We start from the raw sequence: 24,478 nt of genomic DNA, 5'->3' as shown, positions 1-24,478 counted from the left end.
TTTAATTGAAAACGTCTATCTGAAGGCCTGTCCTGCCAGTTTTTCTTAGAGCACAGAACGCCTCATTCATGATTTCTACCCTGAATTCCTTTCTGCCGGTGTAGAAAGTCAGCCACTATAGTGGCTCCTGATTTCATCTTTGTAGAGGCAGATGGCAAGTGCCAGCTTCCAGCCTCAGACTCCCTTCATGGCCATAGATTTGACCATGGTTTCAGGGGCATATTGTGATCACTTTGTCCCACGATGTTAGGAATGTTTGTCTAGTGAAGATATATTAGGAATGCTCATTCCCAGGTCTAGTGAAGATGTTTTGATTGTCCACTCAATGTGCTGTTACTGGACTAGGCTATGAAAGTAGCAAAAGTCCTGGATCATATCTGCCTTACTAGTAGTCTCTTATAGTCCATGACGGAGAAGGCAATGGCACCCCACTCCAGTATTCTTGCCTGGAAAATCCCATGGATGGAGGAGCCTGGTGGGCTGCAGTCCATGGGGTCGCAAAGAGTCAGATACGACAGAGTGACTTCACTTTCACTTTTCACTTTCCTGCATTGGAGAAGGAAATGGCAACCCACTCCAGTGTTCTTGCCTGGAGAATCCCAGGGACGGGGGAGCCTGGTGGGCTGCCATCTATGGGTCACACAGAGTCGGACACGACTGAAGTGACTAAGCAGCATAGTGCATGAAAACATTCCGTCTTTTTGCTTCTTCTCATACCTAGAGTTACATTATTATAATCATTGATCTCATATGGAACTATAGATCATCCTTCTACTAGAGACTCAGTCACACAGTTGGTAATGTAAAAGACAGCAATTCTGTAAAATAGGCAATATAGAAAGCAGTATAGCTAGCAGTAATAGTAACGTCACAAGTAAGAATTTAAGAGCTTCTATTAGGGGTAGCCCAGTATTTACCTTGTCGTCTGACTTAGTTTGTTGAGTGACTATAAGCTGGTGTTCATCCTCTGGTTGTAGATCATGGAGCATCTGCTCTTTATCCAAAGATTGATCATGAAGTTAGTCTTCAGAAACAAACTTAGAATGTCCTCTTATGAACTTAATTAAATTTTATAACAACAAATAATTATTTCAGAAATGAATCTTAGTAAACACTAACCTTAATTAACAGAACTAGGATTTAATATTCAATGAGACAAATTTTTTTCTACCATTACTCTAATTTTTATTAAACACAGCCAAGTCTAATTTGCTTTTAATATGTTTGGTCCGTTGACTGTAGATGTCATAGGTCTGTCATCAGTTTTTGTTGAGGTGGATTTTTTCTTCTAGAGGGCCCCACTATGCTTTGAGATTTCTTTGAGACAGTCTTTTTATTTACCTATAAGGTTGTTCGGATGTCTGGCTCTAGGTGAGTGATCACACCACCATGGTTTTCTGGGTCATGAAGATCCTTTTTGTACAGTTCTTCTGTGTATTGTTGCCACCTCTTCTTAATAGTGTCTGCATCTGTTAGTCCATACCATTTCGTCCTTTATTGTGCCCATATTTGCATGACATGTTCCCTTGGTATCTCTAATTTTCTTGAAGAGATTTCTAGTCTTTCCCATTCTATTGTTTTCCTCTATTTCTTTGCATTGATCACTGAGGAAGGCTTTCTTATCTCACCCTGCTATTCTTCAGAACTCTGCATTCAAATGGGTATATCTTCATGACCCAGATGACCATGATGGTGTGATCACTCACCTAGAGCCATCTTGGAATGCAAAGTCAAGTGGGCCTTAGGAAGCATCACTACAAACAAAGCTAGTGGAGGTGATAGAATTCCAGTTAAGCCATTTCAAATCCTAAAATTTGCTGTGAAATGATGCTGTGAAAGTGCTCTACTCAATATGCCAGCAAATTTCGAAAACCCAGCAGTAAGCACAGGACTGGAATAGGTCAATTTTCATTCCAATTCCCAGGAAAGGCAATGCCAAAGAATGTTCAAACTAGTGCACCATTGCACTCATCTCAATCGCTAGCAAAGTCATCATCAAAATTCTCCAAGCCAGAATTCAACAGTACGTGAACCAAGAACTTCCATATGTTGAAGCTGGATTTAGAAAAGGCAGACAAACCAGAGATCAAATTGCCAGCATCCGTTGAATCATTGAAAAGACAAGAGAGTTCCAGAAAACCATCTACTTCTGCTTTATTGACTATGCGAAAGTCTTTGACTGTGTGGATCACAGGAAACTGTGGAAAATTCTGAAAGAGATGGGAATATCAGACCACCTTACCTGCCTCCTGAGAAATCTGTATGCAGATGAAGAAGCAGCAGTTAGAACCGGACATGGAACAACGGACTGGCTCCAAACTGGGAAAGGAGCCTGGCGTGCTTCAGTCCATGGGGTTGCAAGGAGTCAGACACGACTGAGCAACTGAACTGAACTGATTAACGTAATAGTGAATATTTCCCAGTTTACATGAGCCTGAAACTCATGTAGTTTACTTTTTCTTGAATTCAGAATCGCTTGATTTATAAGTGCTTACTTTAGTGTATGTATTTTAGTCGCTCAGTTGTGTCTGACTTTTTGCGACCCCATGGACTGTAGCCCACCAGTCTCCTCTGTCCGTGGAATTCTCCAAGCAAGAATACTGGAGTGGGTAGCCATTCCCTTCTCCAGGGGATCTTCCCGACCAGGGATTGAACTTGGCTCTTCTGCATTGCAGGCAGATTCTTGACCATCTGAGCCACCAGAGAAGCCCTACTTTTCTTTAGGCCAATTAAATAGAGCTCATTGACAAATTAGCCTCAACAATATTATCCAAATCAAAGACACACACTGAGGCATGCATATATCTGGACAGACAGAGATCTCATAGTTTTCCACTTGAGATTTAAAATATCTCTTTGCCCCCTTTTCCCCCTTGGCTTGAAGTTCTACTAATTTGCTCTCAGCTGGAGTCTCAGGCAGAGTGGGCTGTGTATCTCAAGGACATGAAAAGAGTTAACTTCAGTTTTTTTCCTAGGAATGTTTTTGCTTCTCAGGCAGGGTCAGAACTCCAAAAACAAAGTATCTTAACAAGCCAGCTTTTTCCTAATTGCACCTGCAAAAAGAAATAGTTTTGCAATTTCAAAAAGATTTCATTTTAGCCAGTTTTTTTTTTTTCTGGATTCTAAAGAATATCATGGCTATATTGTCTTTTTCCTTTCTGTAGTCATGGTCTTGTAGCTTAAATTTTTAAATTGGAGAGTGTTCAAATTCACATTGGTGCTGGTCACAGGTGCGGATTGACTGATAAGGTGTTTTCCCAGCAGGGATTGTTCCTCTGGGATGGTGGGATCTTGGTTTGATTAGAAGAATCTGAAGGAGTAAGGGAACTTGTAGGAATAGGGGAAGCTTAGTTCTGTTGCCACTTCCTTCTCTCCTACCCCACTGCCCCAAGAGACAGGAGGAGTTAGAAGGGGATTCTTTAGAATTTTAGAAGAGTTTTTTCCAGGCTTTTGATTATAGGAAAAAGTTCTGGACCAGGAGACCTGGTGGAGGGAGAGACAGAGCAGGATGAGGGGATAGGGCAGCAGCAGAAAGACATATGTGGCATGAGCCCCTGAGATCTGGAATCTGACTGAGTGTCATAAAGTTTTGAGCAGAAGGAACATCAAAAGAGATCAAATTGGAGGATTGTGTTGTAATTTAGTGGGCCACGAGGAAGCCATTTTTCTTGGTTCCTCAATTTGTACTGGCTCCAAGTTTTGTTGCAAAAGAAAGTGACCCTTTTCTTCTTAAGATTTTCAGGGTCAAATTTTTTTTTCCAGTTCTTCAGAATACAGCCTAGAGGTGAGTCTGAGGGAGGGTCTCAAGACAAACCTGAGCCCATTTTTAGAATGGGGTGCCGAGAATTCACTGGCCACAGAAGGCATTCCAGCTGTCCCAATGAAGGCTCTGCGAGTGACGAGGCACCGTGTGGCTAACGACCCAAATGGCCCACCATCCCAGCAACTGCGTCCGACAGTGAGAGATCACCTCTGAATGTGTGACCACGAGTGGCACAAAACCGCGTGGCTAGGCACCAGCCTAGGCCCAAACCGTGGAAAACACCTGGTGACTAGGGCCGGAAAGGACGGAGAGAGTGTTCCCGGAACAACCGTGACTCGCCTTTTGAGGATCCTCTGACACGTGGCAGGCATTCTTTGGAATGATTCAGAGGCTACTCCTAGGCCCCTGTAAATTAAATCATGACAGAGGGAGGGAAAGTGAAAGAGACAGAGAAGACAAGCTGAGGGCTAATCTGCTGTTTACTCCTGCTAGGAGGTGGTGGCCTGGGCAATGGGCTCAGTGTCTTGCTTGAACCAATACGGCACATACAGTGCACGGAAGTTGTCTTAGGGGCAGAAGCTCTGATAGCCTGATCTGTTCCATGACTCCCTTTATTCTGCCACAGGTGTCTTCTAGCGGCAGGCACCCTAGTGGCTTTTAAATGCCTGGCCCATGCCAACACAATATTGATTTGCCTAGTCCTCAGTTGGAAAGGAGTAAAAAAGAGAGATCCTCACCCATTTGGGCGGCAACTGCTGGGGCACAGCGAGCAGTGGGGCCTTCGGGACACACCAGAGGGTGACGCTGGTCAGAGTTCCTCAGTTGCTTCCACAGCCACTTGCCTGTTCGCAGAGGGCCCAAGGAAGAAGGAAAGAGGAAAGGAGACTGGGGGAGGGTCCCCTGAGAGCAATCCCCATAGGCCACCAGATGTTGAGGCAGTATGAGCATGGGTTGGAAAAGAATTTCCAGACCAGAGCACTTGAGAAGGGAGTGAGTTTACTAAGAACAAAGAGCAGAGGGAGAGCGGGCACTGTGAACGCAGCCAGCTGTCAACTCCTGACAGACAGGAGAGTTGACAGTGTTCATGAGTGTTCATGAGCCAGCTTTTATATCAAGACAAAGAAAATTCCTGCTGGAAGGTTGGCGTTAGGTGATTGGTTGGAATGCTATAGGGTGTTTACTGGAGTGGGCATCTTTGCTTAATTGGGAGTCTGGAGGGTTGTTAGTGATTATCAGGGCCTTTTGACAAGGCTACAAAGGGGCTCAGTCAGCTTTGGTGGTGACCTTGGTTCTGGGCTCTGCTTCTGTGGCCTTGGTGCAAGACCTCACACATGTAACCTGGGGCAGCACTCAGCAAGTTCCTCTTTTTAAAGTATTTATTTACGCATTCGGCTGTGGTGGGTCTTAGTTGTGGCACACAGGCTCTAAAGCTCGCAGGCCCAGTAGTTGCGGCACGCAGGCTTAGTTGCTCCAGCGTGTGGGATCCTAGTTCCTCGACCAGGGATCTAACCCACGTCCCCTGCATTGCAAGACTGATTCTCAACCACTGGACCACCAAGGAAGTCCCACAAAGGAAGTTCCTGATGCACCTCGGAGTGTCCCGTTAATGCCTAATCTCAATGTTGATTCTAAACCGAGTCTTACCCCAGAGAAGGCTGAGAACCTTGTCTGCCTGCTGTTCCACTCCCCATTGGAATCATCTGGATAATTGCCAGCAGTTGTCCTTAGGGGCTTCCCAGGTGGTGCAGTGGTAAAGGTTCCCCCTGCCAATGGAAGGAAACTCAGGAGATGTCGTTTCGATCCCTGGGTCGAGAAGATCCCCTAGAGGAGGAAATGGCCACCCACTCCAGTTTTCTTGCCTGGGAAATCCCTTGGACAGAGGAGCCTGATGGGCCACAGTCCATGGGGTCACACAGACAGAGGAGCCTGGCAGGCTACTTTGTGTAAGAAACACACACACTCTCTGCCTGTCTCTGTCTCTTTCTCTATGTCTCTCACTGTATCTCTCTCTTTCTGTCTCTCTCTCTGTCTCTGTCTCACTCTGTCTGCCTCTCTCTCTCTCCCTGTCTCTCTCTCCCTCTGTCTTTCTCTTCTGATCTGAGGAGGAAGAGGACTGTGCCCAGGAAAACATTTGCTTCTCATTGGAGACACAGCAGATGCTCCGTGCAGACGCTGCTGTTGTCTCTGATGCTGCAGCTGGTGTGGTGATGGCGTCTCTGTGGGCAGAGCGCATCTCAGGACCCAGTCCCTATAACTACAGACTCAGGAGCCCCTGGTCCATCCTGAGTAACTCTTACCTGCACAGAACTCTGGAGCAAAGAGCAAGAGTCAGGTGAGTGCTTCTTTATGCTCCACCGCTGAGCGAAAAACAGAGGGGTCTCCAACAGGAGAGAACCTTGGAGCTGTGTTTGTGCACTGACGTTGGGCAGGAAACGTGCTGACCCTGCTCCACTGACCACACCCCGGCTCCGGCTGGATGGAAGGATGATTGGGGAGCAGAGCGTGGGGTTTCCAGTGGGGCTTTACTGAGCAAAAATTCAAGTGCAATTTTTTTTTTTTTTTTTTTGCTAACATAAAAGGTTTTATGGGATTTATTGACGTTACCATATAAAACCTAGCTTTCTGGAGTCCCTGGGAATTTGCAGGTAATTATAATTCAGAGGAGAGCTCAGAATGAATGAATGTCTGTATTTCCTCTGTTGTGGGAGATGCTGGGGAAGAGAAGGAGGGGAGGCCCCCTGTGTGCAGACATGGAGGGCAGAGCATCTGTGAGTGGGTAAGGAGAGCAGTGCTCGTCCTCACACGGCTCTCAGCGTATCAGGACGACAGGGGACAAAGGAGTAAAAAAACAAAACAAAGTATGAATTTTGTTTTGAGACTAACAGAGCGGCTTGGTTGTGCTGATTGAGGATGACCAAGAGGTGTGTCTGGGCAGGTGAAGCCTGCTGGGCTGGACTGGGAGAAGGAGCGAGGAGAGTGAAGTGGTGGGAGGGGGGTTCCAGGAGGAGGGAGAATGTGAATCGCTGGGATGAAACCAAAACGTGTTTCTTGCTTTTTCGAGGGCAATTAATTCAGCCGGATCTAGACAGGAACGGAAGACAGAATGGAACTGAGCTGCTCCAAGTCTTAGGTGCCTGATGGAAGGTTGCGCTCCGCCATGTGCCTACCAGTGGTAAGAAATGAAACATTTTCTTCTGAAAGAGAAAAAAAAACTCTTGGTTTCACTGTCCTGTTTTATTAGTTCTCTGGTCTTTATTTCATTCACTTCTGCTCTGATTTTTAGTATTCCTTTCCTTCTGCTAACTTTAGGCTCATTTCTTCTCTTATTATAGTTCCTTGAAGAATAAAGTTAGCTTGTTAAGTATAAAGTTAATTTGTTAACAAGTTAGCTTGTTAATTTTCCTTTACAGAAAATGTTATTTATTTTAAATTTTACGGGAAAACCCCCAAACTTCTCATTGTCAGTAAATAGAGACAAAACATGAATACAGGGCTAGAATAACACCCACAGAACCTGAATCTGTCCAGAAACAAGTAACAGTAAAGTGCTGCTTTCTTTCTGGACTTTTCCTCCAAAACCTAATTAGTTCACCTTTGAAATATGCTTTGCATTCTAATTTGTATTTATGTTGGAGCTCTATATAAGAAAGATCTTGCTGTTTTGGAAAACTTAAAAAACAAGTTTAATATGTAGTCATTTTTACTGTAGTGGTCAGTTCTGTTAGATGTATTCTTATTGTTATGCTATAGAGCAGCAGTCTCCAACATTTTGGGGACTGGATTTGTGGAAGGCAATTTTTCCAGGGACTGGGGAGGGGGATGATTTCTGGATGATTCAAGGGCATTCATAACAACTGGAAAAACTGTGCTGATGGGCACTTAATATTCAACAAGTAACATTCACTTAATTTTTACCATTCTGAGGGTTTTCTATTTTTTTTTCCTGTTTATGGCTCCCCTTGCTGAGCAAATGCTTTTAAAGTCAATGAGACCCCATTTGTTTAGTTTAGTTTTCCATTACTCTAAGAGGTAGACCCAAAAAGTTGTGATTTATGTCAAAGCATATTATACCTATATTTTCCTCAAGAGATTTGGATTGGTGGCCTTCTATTCAGCTCTTTGATCAATGTGGAGTTTCTTTTCTCTCTGGAGTGTCCTAATTTCATTCCCTTTTTACTTGAGAAACCTCCGCGCTGTTCTGTGTGCTGGCTGTTAGCATCGACATTGCCAGCACCGCTGTAGGAGGGTTCCCTTCCCTCCACAACCTCCCCAGCGTTTATTGGTTTTAGACCTTTTGCCGATGCCCATTCTAACCTGTGTGAGGTGATACCTCATTGTAGCTTTGATTTGCATTTCTCTTAAGATTTCACAATGTTGAAATATGTTCATGTGATTTTTTAGAAAACAGTGAGAGTCAGACTGACCTCCTGAGTATGTCCTCTCGACAGTCTGCTCTGTTTTGCGTTCTTTCTCCGTTACCAACCCAGGGACATTTGTTGAGGGCTGTGTATTTTACTGACAGCCCCACAGACGTGGTGAATATTAAGTGCCCATGAGAACAGGTTTTTCTGTTGTTGTTACCAACAGTGGCCACAAGGCGGCAGCACTTCTCCGTGCTCCACTGTTTTTCTTTTGTAATTTAGTGTCTGTTTTCTATTGGAGAAGAGCTGATTTCCAACGTTGTGTTTGTTATAGGTATACAGGAACTTGGTTTAGTTATACATGAACGTTTATCTGGCTTTTTTCAGATTCTTTTCCCATATCGGTTCCTTCCATGTGTTCAGTAGACTTCTGTGTGCTAGTCACTAGGTCCTTTTGGATTCTGTAGTTGATAAGTACTCAGTTCAGCTCAGTTCAGTTCAGTTCAGTCGCTCAGTTGTGTCCGACTCTTTGCGACCCCATGAATCGTAGCACGCCAGGCCTCCCAGTACTATGTGTATGTTAATCCCAACCTCTTAATGTCTCCCTTCCCCTACCTTTTTAAAAAATAAAAAATAACCATAAGTGGGTTTTCTAAGTCTGTGAGTTCGTTTCTGTTTATAAATTAGTTCGTTTGAATGAAATGACAGATTCCACCTGTAAGTGACAAGACATTTCTCTTTCCCTCTCTGACAGACTTCACCCAGTATGATAAATCTCTTGGTCCATCCATGCTGCGGCCAGTATGGCGTATTTTTGTTCTTTTTGAGGGCTGAGTGTATTCCAGTGTATAGAGGACTAGTTACTCTTCATTTCTCTATGGATGGATATTTTGGTTGATGCTGTGTGTTTCATAGTGTCAATAGTGCTGCCCTGAAAAAAGGGATGCACGTGTCATTTAAAATTAATCTTCCTTCCGGATCTAAGGCAAGGAGTGGGCTTGCCAGATCATGTGCTAACTCTATAGTTAATGCTTTATGGAACCTCCATACTGTTTTACTTCATGGCTGCAGGCCACCCATTTACTTCCCGGCCCACAGTGTAGGAGGATTCCCTGTTCCCCTCGCCTTCAGCAACATTTAATCTTTGTAGATCTTTGAGAAGATGGACATTCTGAGGGGTGTGAGGTGATATCTTGTTGCCATTTTGATTTGAATTTCTCCAGTAATTAGTGATGCTGAGCATCTTTTTTGGTGCTGTATGGCCACCTGGATGCCTTCTTTGGACAAACGTCCATTTAGATCTTTGGCCCATTTTTCTACTGGGTTGATTGTTTTTTTTGGTATTGAGCTGCATGAGCTGATTGCATGTTTTGGAGAGAAAGTTCTTGTTTCTAAATTCAGCTGCAAACATTTTTCCCCCTCATTCCCAGGTGTTTTTAAGTTTGGTTTACGGTTTCCCTTGCAATGCAAAAGCTTTTGAGGTTAGAGGCTCTTCTGTTGAGTTTTGTTTAATTTTTCATTATTTTAAAAGTGGATCTGTTAGGAGAAGAATGCTGACTGAAACCACCCACCCTGGCCAGGCACCATAGTAACTATTTGCATGAATTGTTTTCCGACAGGAGGTCCTGGTAAGGAACACGGAACTTATAAGCCACCACCAACCAGAAGAATTCGGGAAAGGTCAAAAGGAGACACCACATATCTGACCACCTCCCAGAATCCTTCTCGCTGTCATCCATCTTGGCTGAACAAGGCATGCACCACCAGGAAGGACTCTGAGTCAGAATGATTAGCTAAAGACAACCCGGAAACTAATCCCATCACCGCCCACAAGCCATGTGACAGAGCTGCTCTCCTGGGTTCCCTTACCCTCCTGTTCTCCAGCCGGGTGCCCTTTCCCAAGAAAATCTCTTGCTTTGTCAGCGCATGTGTCTCCTCAGACAATTCATTTCCGAGTGTTAGACAAGATCCCAGTTTTGGGCCCTGGGAGGGGTCCCCCTTCCTGCAATGGATCCAAAAGGGCTTGCTGCCGTTTATGTCAAAGTGTGTTTTCCCTGTAAATCCCTCAAGAGGTTTAGAGTAATTGTCCCCCCGTTTAGCTCTTCAGTCATTTTGGAGTTATTTTTTTCTGTAGGGGGATAGGGAGTGTCATAATTTCACTCACTGTTCTCTTGTTTAAGGAGGCTCCACCCTCTCCTCTGTATGGACTCTTAACAATTTACATTGACAATATCAGTGCAGGAGAATTCCCTTTTCTCCAAAACCTACCAGCCTTTATTGTTTGTGGACTTTTTGACAAAGGTCATTTTGACCAGTGTGAGGTGATTCCTCATTGTAGTTTTGATTTGCATTTCTATACGATTTTAGTGTGTGGAGGCTTTTCATATGATTTAAAAAAAATAACAACAAAACAGTGTAAAACTGACCTGTGGAGATTGCCCTCTTGTTGTCTGCCCTCTTTTGAATTCTTTTTCCAGGACCTGCTTGAGGACATTTGTTGAGGACAGGTGTTTTTCCCTTACATTCTCACAGGCCTGGTGAATACAAGTGTCCAAGTGAAAGTGAAAGTTGCTCAGTCGTGTCTGACTCTTTGCGACCCCATGGACTATACAGTCCATGGAATTCTCCAGGCCAGAATACTGGAGTGGGTAGCTGTCCCCTTTTTCAGGGGATCTTCCCAACCCAGGGATCGAACCCTGGCCTCCCACGTAGCAGGTGGATAAGCGTCCAAGAGCAGAGGTTTTTCAGTTGCTGATACTAAAGTGGCCACAAGGGGCAGCATTTCTACCTGCTCCAGCTGTGGTTTTTGTTTTGGTTTAGCAGCAATGGCAACCCGCTCCAGTACTCTTGCCTGGAAAATCCCATGGACGGAGGAGCCTGGTGGGCTGCAGTCCATGGGGTCGCTAGGAGTCGGACACGACTGAACGACTTCACTTTCACTTTTCACTTTCATGCACTGGAGAAGGAAATGGCAACCCACTCCAGTGTTCTTCCCTGAAGAATCCCAGGGACAGGGGAGCCTGGTGGGCTATGGGGTTGCACAGAGTCGGTCGGACACGACTGACGCGACTTAGCAGCAGTAGCAGCAGCAGCGTTTATTTTCTAATGAAGTAGAGTTAATTTCCAATGCTGTGTTTGTTTTAGGTACAGGAACTTGGTTTTGTTATACATGAACATATATCTAGTTTGGGGAGAGGAGGTCTTTTCCCATACAGGTTCTTTCAGTGTATTCAATCAGTTCAGTTCAGTCACTAAGTCGTGTCCGTCTCTTTGCAACTCCATGGACTGCAGCACACCAGGCTTCCCTGTCCATTACCAGCTCCTGGAGCTTGCTCACACTCATGTCCGTGGATGTCATCTAACCGTCTTATCCTCTGTTGTCCCCTTCTCCTCCTGCCTTCAATCTTGCCCAGCATCAGGGTGTTTTCAAATGAGTCAGTTCTTCACACGAGATGGCCAAAGTATTGGAGTTTTGGCATTACCGTCAGTCCTTCCAGTGAATATTCAGGACTGATTTCCTTAAGGATGGACTGGTTGGATCTCCTTGCAGTCCAAGGGACTCTCAAGAATCTTCTCCAATATCACAGTTCCAAAGCATCAATTCTTCAGTGCTCAGCTTTCTTTATGGTCCAGCTCTCACATTTATGCATGACTACTGGAAAAACCATACCTTTGACTAGATGGACCTTTGTTGGCAAAGTAACGTCTCTGCTTTTTAATATGCTGTCTCGGTTGGTCATAGCTTTCCTTCCAAGGAGTGAGCATCTTTTAATCTCATGGCTGCAATCACCATCTGCAGTGATTTTGAAGCCCAAGAAAATAAAGCCTATCACTGTTTCCAATGTTTCCCCATCTATTTGCCATGAAGTGATGGGACCAGATGCCATGATCTTAGTTTTCTGAATGTTGAGTTTTAAGCCACCTTTTTCACCCTCCTCTTTCACTTTCATCAAGAGGCTCTTTAGTTCTTCTTCACTTTCTGCCATAAGGGTGGTGTCACCTGCATATCTGAGGTTATTGGTATTTTTCCTGAAAATCTTGATTCCAGCTTGATTCCAGCTTGTGCTTCATCCAGCCCAGCATTTCTCATGATGTGCTCTGCATCTAAGTTAAATAAGCTGGGTGACAATATACAGCCTTGATGTACTCCTTTCCCAATTTGGAACCAGTCTGCTGTTCCATGTCCAGTTCTAACTGTTGCTTCTTGACCTGCATATAGATTTCTCAAGAAGCAGATCAGGTGGTCTGGTATTCCCATCTCTTGAAGAATTTTCCAGTTTGTTGTGATCCACACATTCAAAGGCTTTGGCATAGTCAATGAAACAGAAGTAGATGTTTTTCTGGAACTCTCTTGCTTTTTTGATGATCCAGTGGATGTTGGCAATTTGATCCCTGGTTCCTCTGCCTTTTCTAAATCCAGCTTGAACATCTGGAAGTTCATGGTTCATGTACTGTTGAAGCCTGGGTTGGAGAATTTTGATCATGACTTTGGTAGCCTGTGAGATGAGTGCAATTGTGGAGTAGTCTGAACATTCTTTGGCATTGCCTTTCTTTGGGATTGGAATGAAAACAGACCTTTTCCAGTCCTGTGGCCATTGCTGAGTTTTCCAAATTTGCTGGCATATTGAGTGCAGCACTTTCACAGCATCATCTTTTAGGATTTGAAATAGCTCAACTGGAATTCTAGCACCTCCACTAGCTTTGTTCATCGTGATGCTTCCTAAGGCCCACTTGACTTCCCACTCCAGGATGTCTGACTCTAGGTGAGTGATCACACCATCGTGATTATCTGGGTCATGAAGATCTTTTTTATATAGCTCTTCTATGTATTCTTGCCACTTCTTCTTAATGTCTTCTGTTTCTGTTAGGTCCATAGGGAAACCCTAAAGGAAAACAAAGATAATCCTCAAGGGGAAAAAAAATGTTTGCAACCAAGGAAAAAGTAAGGAATGCATTCCCCAGACATGCAAACAACTCATGCTGTTCAATTTAAAAAATTAAAAAATGCGCCAAAGTTCTAAATGGACATTTCTCCCAAATAGGCATCCAGGTGGCCATAAAGATGCTCACCTCACTAATTATTAGAGAAATGCCAATCAAAACTAGAACTAGAAGTCTCAAGCCTGTCAGAATGGCCTTTGTCAAAAAGTCTACAGACAATAAATAGCGGAGAAGTTTTGGAGGAAAAGACACTATCCCACCTTGATGCTGGGAATGTAAACTGCTAACAGCCAGCTCAAAGGAGAGAATGGAGGTTCCCTAAACAAGTGCAAAGCAAATAAAATTACGCTGCCTAAGCCCATACCGGAAACGAAACTCCAAATCGATTAAAGAACTAAAAGAATGGAAGATTACTCTAAAAGCTCTTGAGGAAAATATAGGCAGAACATACTTTGACAGAAATGGCAGCAAGTTTTTTTTGGATCCACTCTTAGAATAATGAACAATAAGACCTAACTCAGCAAAAGGGGCCTCAGTAACCTGAAAAGCTGGTGCCCCGCAAGGAAAACCCTAAACAAAGAAAGGCAACACGAAGCATAGGAAAAAAGCAGTTTGCAACCAAAAATAAAAACTCAGAATTTATCTAGAAAACAGGCAGACAGCTCATAAAGCTCAATTAAAAGAATAATAAACAAAAAAAACCCAACCCAACAGAAAATGATGCCAAAGATCGAAATGAATATTTCACTAAGAAGGCATCCAGAAGGGCATAGCACACATGAAAGATGCCCAGCATCACTGTCAGATGAGTGCCAATCAAAGCTGCAAGCGCCAGCCCCTCACACAGGCAGAATGGCCATCCTCCAAAAGAGAACAAAGAGTAAATGCTGCTGAGAAAGGAGATTCTTCTACACTGGGTCAGGGATGTCAATGGGCAGTCAGGTCACAAAGGAAAACAGTATGGAAATTCTTAAACCACTAAATGCAGAGTTACCACTCTCTCTGGCAAGCCCACCCCTTGCCTCAGATCCGGAGAAAATCATAATTTAACTTGATACTTGTTCCCCTATATTCAGGGCAGCACGATTGACAATATTCCAGACAGCAGAAGTGAAAGCATTAGCTGCTCAGTCGCGTCTGACTCTCTGCAACCCCTGTGGACTCTAGCCCACCAGGCCCCTCTGTCCATGGGATTCTCCTGGCAAGAATACTGGAGCGGGTTGTCGTGCCGTCCTCCAGTGGATGCTGCAAACCCAGGAATCAAACCTGAGTCTCCTGCATTGCAGGTGGATGCTTTACCACTGAGCCACCATAACATCCAAAGCAGAGCATCAATCAAAAAGTCCATCAATAGAGAAATGACGAGTAACTAGTCCATGTAGACACTGGAATACACTCAGTCATCACAAAGAAGGAAAAAACACCTTGGAGGCAGCATAGATGGACTGAGAGATTCATCATACACAGTGAAGTCAATCAGAGAGGGGGAGAAATATTGTCACTTACAGGTAGAATCTATGAATTCATTAAAATGAACTTTATAAAGAGAATGAACTTTATAAAGAGAAACTCACAGACTTAGAAAACCAACTTATGATTATCTTAAAAAAATACATAGGGGAAGTGGGACATTAAGAGGTTCAGGTTAACATATTAACACACTGCTTATCATCAGATAGATAATCCAAAAGGGCCTACTGAATAGCACAGGGAAGTCTACAGAATACACTGAAAGATCTTATTTGGAAAAAGCCCCCTTAAAAGCAAAGAATCGATATACGTCTATGTATAGCTGAATCAAATTCCTGTAAACTTTAAACAGATAAACAACAGTAAGCAACCCTACACCGATTAAAGTTGTTACCATGCTGCTGCTGCTGCTAAGTTGCTTCAGTCGTGTCCGACTCTGTGCGACCCCATAGACGGAAGCCCACCAGGCTCCCCCGTCCCTGGGATTCTCCAGGCAAGAACACTGGAGTGGGTTGCCATTGCCTTCTCCAATGCATGAAAGTGAAAAGCGAAAGTGAAGTCACTCAGTGTTGCCCGATTCTTAGCGACCCCATGGACTGCAGCCTACCAGGCTCCTCCGTCCACGGGATTTTCCAGGCAAGAGTACTGGAGTGGGGTGCCATTGCCTTCTCCGAGTTGTTACCGTGATCCCCCAGCAAAAGTGTGGCGCATGAAGAAATGCTGCCTCCTTGTGGCCATTTTTGGTAACAACAACAGAAAAAGCGTTGCGTACGTGCACATGTGCCTATGCGCCTATTCCCTGGGGGCTCAGAGGTTTAAAGCTTCTGCCTCCATTGTGGGAGACCCGAATTCGATCCCTGCGTCGGGAAGATCCCCTGAAGAAGGAAATGGCAGCCCACTCCAGTATTCTTGCTTGGAGAATCCCATGGACGGAAAAGCCTGGTAGGCTACAGTCCACAGGGTTGCAAAGAGTCGGACACGACTGAGCGACTTCTCTTTCCTTTCTTTCACATGAGCACTTACTCTTCACCAGCCCTGCGGGAATGCAAGGAAAAGACACCTGTCCTCAACAAATGTCCTGGAAAAGAATTCAAAACAGAGCAGACTGTCAAAAAGCCAAACTCGGGAGTTCAGTTTTACTCATACCGTTTTTTGTTTTTTGTTTTTTTTGAAAGGATTTCAAAATCATGAAATCTTGCAGAAATGAAAATCAAAACTACAATCACACATCAGCTCACACCGGTAAGAATGGCCTTTGTCAAAAAGTCTACAAACAATAAACGGTGGAGAGGTTGTGGAGGAAAGGGACCCTTCCTGTACTGATGCCGGCATTGTTAAATTGTTAACAGTCAGTAGGCAGGATAGCGAGGAAGTTCCTTAGTGAAAAGAGAATGACATTACCACTCTGCCTAACCTCAGAGAAAAAGGAATTCCAGATTGATTGACGATCTCCTTGGAGAGGTGATTACTCTCTCCCTCTTGAGAAAAATACATGCAGAACTCACTTTGACATAAATCACAGCAGTTATTGTTGGATCCACCTTTGAGAGTAATGAAAATAAAATGGAAGTGAACAGAAGGGACCTCATCGACCTTAAGGGTTTGCACAGCAAGGGAAATCCTAAATGACAGAAAAAGTCCATCTTCAGATTGGGAAAAGTAAAGGTTTCCAAATGAGGATACCCACAAGGAATTCATCTCCAACAGATGCAAACAGCTCATGTAGCTCAACATCAAAAATCCAAACAACCCAATAGAAAAACGGGCCAATGGTCTAAATGGACACTCCTCAAAGAAGGCATCCAGATGGCCAGAGAGCACGTGAAAAGGGGCTCAGGATCCCTGTTAAAGAAATGCCGACCCAAACTGCACCGAGGTATCTTCCCAAACCTGTCAGACGGGCCCTTTTCAAAAAGTCTACAAACAATAGTGGAGAGGGTTTGAAGAAAAGCTAATTCTTTGATACAGATGCTGGGAATGTAAATTGTTAACAGCCAGAATGGAGAACAGGGAGAAGGTTCCTTAAACAAGAGAAAAGTGAGTGAAATTACAACACTCTCAAACCCCATGCAGAAAAAGAAACTCCAAATTAATTAAAGAGCTAAATGGAGGGATGATTACCCTAAACCTCTTGAGGAAAATACAGGTAGAACATGCCTTGACATAAATTGCAGCAAGTTCTTTTTGCATCAATTCTCAGAATAATGGGGAAAAAAAATTTAAACTCAATAAAAGGGACCTCATTAACCTCAAAACCTTTGGCCCAGCAAGGAAAATACTAAACAAAGGGGGGAAAAACCCTCAAAATGGGAAAAAAAGTTTGCAACTGAATTTAAAAATGGAATTCACCTCCAAAACATGCAAACAGCAGCTCAATATCAAGAAAACAATCAAGTCAAAAAAAACAAAAAAATAGGCCAAAGATCCAAATGAACATTTGTTCAAAGAAGGTATCCAGATGGCCATAAAGCACCGGAAAAGATGCCCGGGATCACTGTTAGAAAAATGCCAATCAAAACTGCAGTTAGGTATCAGCTCACATGGCTCAGGATGGCCATCTTCCTAAAGATCTACAAAGAATTAAATGCTGCTGAGGGCGAGGGGAAGAGAGCATCCTCTACTCTGTGGGATGGGGGTGTACATGGGTGGTGCAGCCATGAAGAAAAACCATGGAGATTCCTTAAAACACTAAATACAGACTTAACACATGATAAGGCAAGCGCACCCCTTGCCTTAGAGCTGGAGAAAATCATAAAATGATTTTTAAATCATTTAAAATGATTTGTGCACCCCAATTTTCAGGGCAGCACTGTTGACGATATCCAACACAGAGCATCAACCAGAGTGTCCATCAATAGAGAAATGAAGAGACTCTGGAATACAGTCAGCTATCCCAGAGAATGAAAAAATGCCATTGTCAGGAGCATGGAAGGACTGAGGTTTATCATACTGAGTGAAGTCAGTCCGAGAGGGAAAGAAATATATCACTGATGGGTACAATCTATAAATTCACACACATGAACTAATTTATAAACAGAAACAGACTCACAGACTTAGAAAACCAACTTATGATTATTTTTTTTTAAAAAGGTAGGGGAAGGGGAACATTGAGAGTTTAGGACTGACATATATGCACTACTTACTAGCAGATGTAATCCTAAAGGACCTGCTGTTCGCACAAGGAAGTCTGCGGAACACACTGAAAGAACCTATTTGGGGAAAGCCCCCTTAATAGAATCGCTATATGTCTGTGTATGACTGACTCAAGTTTCTGTAAACCTAAAACAACACAACAACAGAAATCAACTCTACTCCAATGGAAAGTCGAAACTGAAAGTGTTAGTTGTTCAGCCGTGTCTGACTCTTTGCGATCCCATGGACTGTCGCCCGCCATGCTCCCCTGTCCATGGAATTCTCCAGGCAAGAATACTGGAGTGGGTTGCCATTCTCTTCCCCAGGGATCTTCCTGACCCAGGGATTGAACTCGGGTCTCCTGCATTGCAGGCAGATTCATTACTTTCTGAGCCACCAGGGAAGCCCAATAGAAAATTAAAATTAGCCAGAAAACAAACAAACAAACAAAAAAACCCAGTGTGGAGCATGAAGAAATGCTGCCGCCTTGTGGCCGCTTTTGGTAACAACAGTGGAAACCTCTGTGCTAATGGGTACTTAAAAGTCAGTCACCAAGCCTGAGGGGATGTGGGAAAAAACACCTATCCTTAACAACTGTCCTTGGGGAGGTTCTGAAAAAAGATTTCAGATGAGAGTAGATGGCCAAGAAGACAATCTCGAGAGATCGTTTTTGCTCACAGTGTTGTTTTTTTTTAATCATATGAAAAACTTTCAACATCATGAATCTTATAAAAATGCAAAGCAAACTACAATGAGGTATCAGCTCATACCTGTCAGAACGGCCTTTGTCAAAAAGTCTACAAGCAATAAATTCTGGAGAGGTTGTGGAGAAAAGGGAACACTCCTACACGGATGCCGCCAATGCATGTTGTTAACAGCCAGGATGCAGGAGAGGGTGGAGGTTCCTTAAACAGAGAAAAGTGAAAGAATTTACATCTCTCAGAGAAGGCAATGGCACCCCACTCCAGTACTCTTGCCTGGAAAATCCCATGGATGGAGAAGCCTGGTAGGCTGCAGTCCATGGGGTTGCTAGGAGTCGGACACGACTGAGCGACTTCACTTTCACTTTTCACTTTCATGCATTGGAGAAGGAAATGGCAACCCACTCCAGTGTTCTTGCCTGGAGAATCCCAGGGACGGGGGAGCCTGGTGGGCTTCCGTCTCTGGGGTCGCACAGAGTCGGACACGACTGAGTGACTTAGCAGCTAACCACTTGCGGAAAAAGAAACTCCAAATCAATTAAAGAGCTAAACGGAGGGACGACTACGCTAAACCTCTCGAGGAAAATATACGCAGAACACGCTTTGACATAAATCGCAGCAAGTTCTTTTTGGATCAACTCTTACAAGAGGGAAAATTAAAGCAAAACTCAACAAAAGGGACCTCATTAACCTCAAAAGCTTTTCAACAGCACGGAAAACCCCAAAGGAAAGAAGAAGACAAACCTCAAAATGGAGGGAAAAAATGTTTGACACCAAATTTAAAAACAAGGAGTTCATCTCCAAAACATGCAAACAGTTCATACAGCTCAATATATATATATATATATACATACATACATACATACATATGTACATACACATACACACACACACAACAATCAACCCAATAGAATAGGGGCCAAAATCTAAATGGACATTTGTCCAAAGAAAGCATCCAGATGGACATAAGCACATGAAAAGATGCTCAGGATCACTGTTAGTGAAATGCCACTCAAAACTGCAATGAAGTGTCAACTTACCCCTCTCAGAATGACCATCTTCGAAAAGTGAAAGTGTTAATCACTCAGTCGTGTTTGAGTCTTTGCAGTCCCATAGACTGTAGCCTGCCAGGCTCCTCTGTCCATGGGAATGCTCTAGGCAAGAATACTAGAGTGGGTTGCCGTTTCCTTCTCCAGGGGATCTTCCCAACCTAGGGACTGAACCCAGGTCTCCCGCCTCGCAAGCAAATGCTTTACCATCTGAGCCACCAGGGAAGCCCTTAATCTTCAAAAGATCTATAAAAAATTAAGTGCAGCTGAGGGCAAGGGGAATAGGGAATCCTCCTACACTGTTTCAGAGATGTATATGGGTGGGTGCAGCCACGAAGGAGAACGGTGTGGAGATTCCTTAAAACACCAAATACAGACTTACCACCTGATCTGGCAAGCCCACTCCTTGTCTTAAATCCAGAGAAACTCATAATTTAAAATGATACCTGAACCTCTGTTTTCAAGGCAGCAGTATTGACAACCTCCAAGACAGACCATCCACCAAAATATCCATCAATAGAGAAATAAAGGGTAACTGGTCCATCTATATACTGGAATACACTCAGCCATCAAAAAAACCGAAGGAAAGAAGGCCATTGGTAGCAGCTTAAATGGACCCACAGGTGATCATAAGTAAGTGAAAGACAAATATCCTAAGATATCACTTCTAGTTGGAATCTAAACATGGATACAATGAACTTGTTTACAAAACAGAAACAACCTCCCAGACTTAGAAACAGTCCTTATGGTTACCAAAAATGAAAGTTTGGGGGCAGGGAGAAATTAGGAACATGAGAATAACAGATACACTAGTGTTTATAAAATAATCCACAAGGACCCACTGCAAAGCACAAGGAACCCTACTCAACATTCTGTAATGACCTACATGGGGAACGAAGCTGAAAAAGAACATATAAGTCATGTGTGAATTATTCAAGTTGCTGTACACCTAAAAAAAAAAAAAAAACACAAAAAACCACCACAGTGTAAATTATCTATATATTCCAATTCAAAATAAGTGGCAAAAATAGAAAGACAAAAATAATTTAAAAAAGAACTGAAGACTCTATTCTGCTCAGGCCTTGGGACCTGGGCTGATGTCACATCCCTGGAGCCTGAGTAGGCTTGGGTCCCCAGACTGCACTGTAGTGGGGCTGAGTGTATGGGGAGTGTGCGCCAGGCAATGAGCCCCCCACCACGACAGACATGAACTTCCTTTTCCCCTCTGTATGAGCCCACAGTCTCCAGATCCAGGTGGGTCCTCCTGCAGCGGAACAAACCATAGTGCCCCCAAAGGATGAATTGGTGTGTTCTGTGGTACCTTTTGGGGTTCCTAAGTGGCGCTTGTGGTAAAGAACCCATCTGCCCATGCAGGAGACATAAGAGATGTGGGTTCGATCCCTGGGTGGGGAAGATCCCCTGGAGGAGGGCATGGCAACCCACTCCTGGAGAATTCCATGGACAGAGGAGCCTGGTGGGCTACAGTCCATGGGGTCGTAAAGAGTCAGGCACAGCTGAAGCGACTTAGTACGCATGCACAGACGCACATGGAGTCTCCCCCGAGAGCCTGGACTGAAGAGGCCAGGAGGGCGCAGGGCACTGGAAGGGAACAAGAAGTAACTGTTCATGACATGTGGTTGCTTCTACCACATGTGGTTGCTTCTTCCTGTTCATATTTGCGTGGACATCAGCCAGCCCCATTTTCCCACGTCCCTTCCTGCGTTTGCAAAGGAAAAAAGTTTGAGAGCTAGCCATGATCCCTCGGTCCTCAGGGCAGCAGGAGCGCAGCCCAGAGCCCTTGGTTGGACAAGGGCTCCCCCCCACACACTTTTTTAAAGCTCTCCTGTAATATTCTACTCTTAAAATTTTACTTATTTAATTTGGCTGTGCCAAGTCTTAGGTGCAGGACCGGGATCTTCCATCTTCATTGCGGCTTTCAGGATCTTTAGCTGCAGCACGCAAACTTTTAGCTGCGGCGTGAGGGATCTGGTTCCCTGACCAAGGTTGGAACCCAGGTCCCCTGCACTGGGAGTGAGGCGTCTTAGCCACTGGACCTCCAGGGAGAGTCCCAGGGTAAAGATTCTTGTGAATGTCATCCTTTTCTGTTAATATCATACCCACCACGTTCTGCCACCAGAACTTCTCTCTCCCAGGAAACAGTGATGGAGGTTAGGATAATTTAGATATAATATTTTTCTGTGTACCCCTGTGCCCCCAGGATAGAGTGGACTCAGAGTTATGGGTGAATTTCTGCTACGAGACCATTCCCCCAAGCAAAATACGGACAAATGAGGGCCTTTCGCCATAAAGCCCCATCTGTGGTCCCGCGTGAATGGGTTGACCAGACTATTTCCAGGTGAAAAAAGCTAATTTTTAGGGATGGGCGGATTTGAGGTGCTTGCCATGGGCATACATGGGAGCCAGAGCCGGAGCCAGCTGCTCGGCTTCCTAACTAAAAAGCAGAAGAAGCATCTTTGAGATTTCGGCGAGGAGCATCCCTTCTACGACAAGGTTTCCAGAAAGGAGGCAAAACCACAGACTTGTCAACTGTCAGAGAGTTCAGATACTTCAGGTTCTGAAAGTGAAGCAGAGAGTGAACCAGAATAAGTGTCTCAGTTCAGTTCAGTTCAGTCGCTCAGTCGTGTCCGACTCTTTGCAACCCCATGAATCGCAGCACGCCAGGCCTCCCTGTCCATCACCAATCCCCAGAGTTCACCCAGACTCACGTCCATCGAGTCAGTGATGCCATCCAGCCATCTCGTCCTCTGTCGTCCCCTTCTCCTCCTGCCCCCAATCCCTCCCAGCATCAGAGTCTTTTCCAATGAGTCAACTCTTCCCATGAGGTGGCCAAAGTACTGGAGTTTCACCTTCAGCATCATTCCTTCCAAAGAAATCCCAGGGCTGATCTCCTTCACAATGGACTGGTTGGATCTCCTTGCAGTCCAAGGGACTCTCAAGAGTCTTCTCCAACACCACAGTTCAAAAGCATCAATTCTTCGGCGCTCAGCCTTCTTCACAGTCCAACTCTCACATCCATACATGACCACAGGAAAAACCATAGCCTTGACTAGACGGGCCTTTGTTGGCAAAGTAATGTCTCTGCTTTTGAATATGCTATCTAGGTTGGTCATAACTTTCCTTCCAAGGAGTAGGCGTCTTTTAATTTCATGGCTGCAGTCACCATCTGCAGTGATTTTGGAGCCCCCAAAAATAAAGTCTGACACTGTTTCCACTGTTTCCCCATCTATTTCCATGAAGTGATGGGACCAGATGCCATGAACTTCGTTTTCTGAATGTTGAGCTTTAAGCCAACTTTTTCACTCTCCACTTTCACTTTCATCAAGAGGCTTTTGAGGTCCTCTTCACTTTCTGCCATAAGGGTGGTGTCATCTGCATATCTGAGGTTATTGATATTTCTCCTGGCAATCTTGATTCCAGCTTGTGCTTCTTCCAGCCCAGCGTTTCTCATGATGTACTCTGCTTAGAAGTTAAATAAGCAGGGTGACAGTATACAGCCTTGACGTACTCCTTTTCCTATTTGCACCCAGTCTGTTGTTCCATGTCCAGTTCTAACTGTTGCTTCCTGACCTGCATACAAATTTCTCAAGAGGCAGATCCGGTGGTCTAGTATTCCCATCTCTTTCAGAATTTTCCACAGTTGATTGCGATCCACACAGTCAAAGGCTTTGGCATAGTCAATAAAGCAGAAATAGATGTTTTTCTGGAACTCTCTTGCTTTTTCCATGATCCAGCTGATGTTGGCAATTTGATCTGGTTACCATCAATTACTCACCACATTAAAGAATGTTTCCAAGGAAGATGAGGAGGAGGAGGAAGATGACAGTGTTATGGATGAGACAGAAATGAAGATGATGAGACATCTTGAAGCTGGCGATAGTGACATCAGTGAGGAGGAACAAGTGGCAGCAGAGTCTGCTGACATGCAGAGGAGTGTGGCCTTACCTGCAGACCCCGAGGGAAAAGATGGGCACGGGCCACCGGGCACATCAGAGGAATCCCCTGAGGAATTTCAGTTCAGTTCAGTTCAGTCGCTCAGTCATGTCCGACTCTTTGCGACCCCATGGACTGCAGCATGCCAGGCCTCCCTGTTCATCACCAACTGCCAGAGTTCACCCAAACTCATGTCCATTGAGTCGGTGATGCCATCCAACCATCTCATCCTCTGTCGTCCCCTTCTCCTCCTGCCCTCAATCTTTCCCAGCATCAGGGTCTTTTCCAATGAGTCAGTTCTTCATATCAGGTGGCCAAAGTATTGGAGTTTCAGCTTCAGCATCAGTCTTTCCAATGAATATTCAGGACTGATTTCCTTTAGGATGGACTTGTTGGATCTCCTTGCAGTCCAAGGGACTCTCAAGAGTCTTCTCTAACACCATAGTTCAAAAGCATCAATTCTTCGGTGCTCAACTTTCTTTATGATCCAACTCTCGCATCCATACATGACTACTGGAAAAACCACAGCTTTGATTAGACAGACCTTTGTTGGCAAAGTAATGTCTCTGCTCTTTAATATGCTGTCTCTTTTGGTCATAACTTTTCTTCCAAGGAGTAAGCGTCTTTAATTTCATGGCTACAGTCACCATCTGTAGTGATTTTGGAGCCCCCCAAAATAAAGTCTGTCACTGTTTCCCCATCTATTTGCCATGAAGTGATGAGACCAGATGCCATGATCTTCGTTTTCTGAATGTTCAGATTTAAGCCAACTTCTTTACTCTCCTCTTTCACTTTCATCAAGAGGCTCTTTAGTTTCTTCTTCGCTTTCTGCCATAAGGGTGGTGTCACCTGCATATCTGAGGTTATTGATATTTCTCCTGGCAATCTTGATTCCAGCTTTTGCTTCATCCAGTCTGGCATTTCTCATGATGTACTCTGCATATGAGCTAAATAAACAGGGTGACAATATACAGCCTTGACGGACTCCTTTCCCAATTTGGAACCAGTCTGTTTTTCCATGTCCCGTTCTAACTGTTGCTTCTTGATCTGCCTACAGATTTCTCAGGAGGTAGGTCAGGTGGTCTGGTATCCCCATCTCTTGAAGAATGT

General features: G+C 44.3%; 1 long non-coding RNA gene across 1 annotated transcript; it reads left to right on the top strand.

The window, feature by feature from the left end:
• Positions 1 to 6,102: 6,102 nt before the first annotated feature.
• LOC123465098 lies at positions 6,103 to 9,804 on the top strand. Its single transcript, XR_006640168.1, has 3 exons — positions 6,103 to 6,408; positions 6,825 to 6,935; positions 9,744 to 9,804. It is a non-coding gene; the product is annotated as an uncharacterized LOC123465098 (long non-coding RNA).
• The last annotated feature ends 14,674 nt before the right edge of the window (positions 9,805 to 24,478 follow it).

This window comes from Bubalus bubalis, chromosome 18 (assembly GCF_019923935.1).
Source record: "Bubalus bubalis isolate 160015118507 breed Murrah chromosome 18, NDDB_SH_1, whole genome shotgun sequence".
NCBI lineage: Eukaryota > Metazoa > Chordata > Mammalia > Artiodactyla > Bovidae > Bubalus > Bubalus bubalis.
This window is presented reverse-complemented; position numbering and strand designations above follow the sequence as displayed.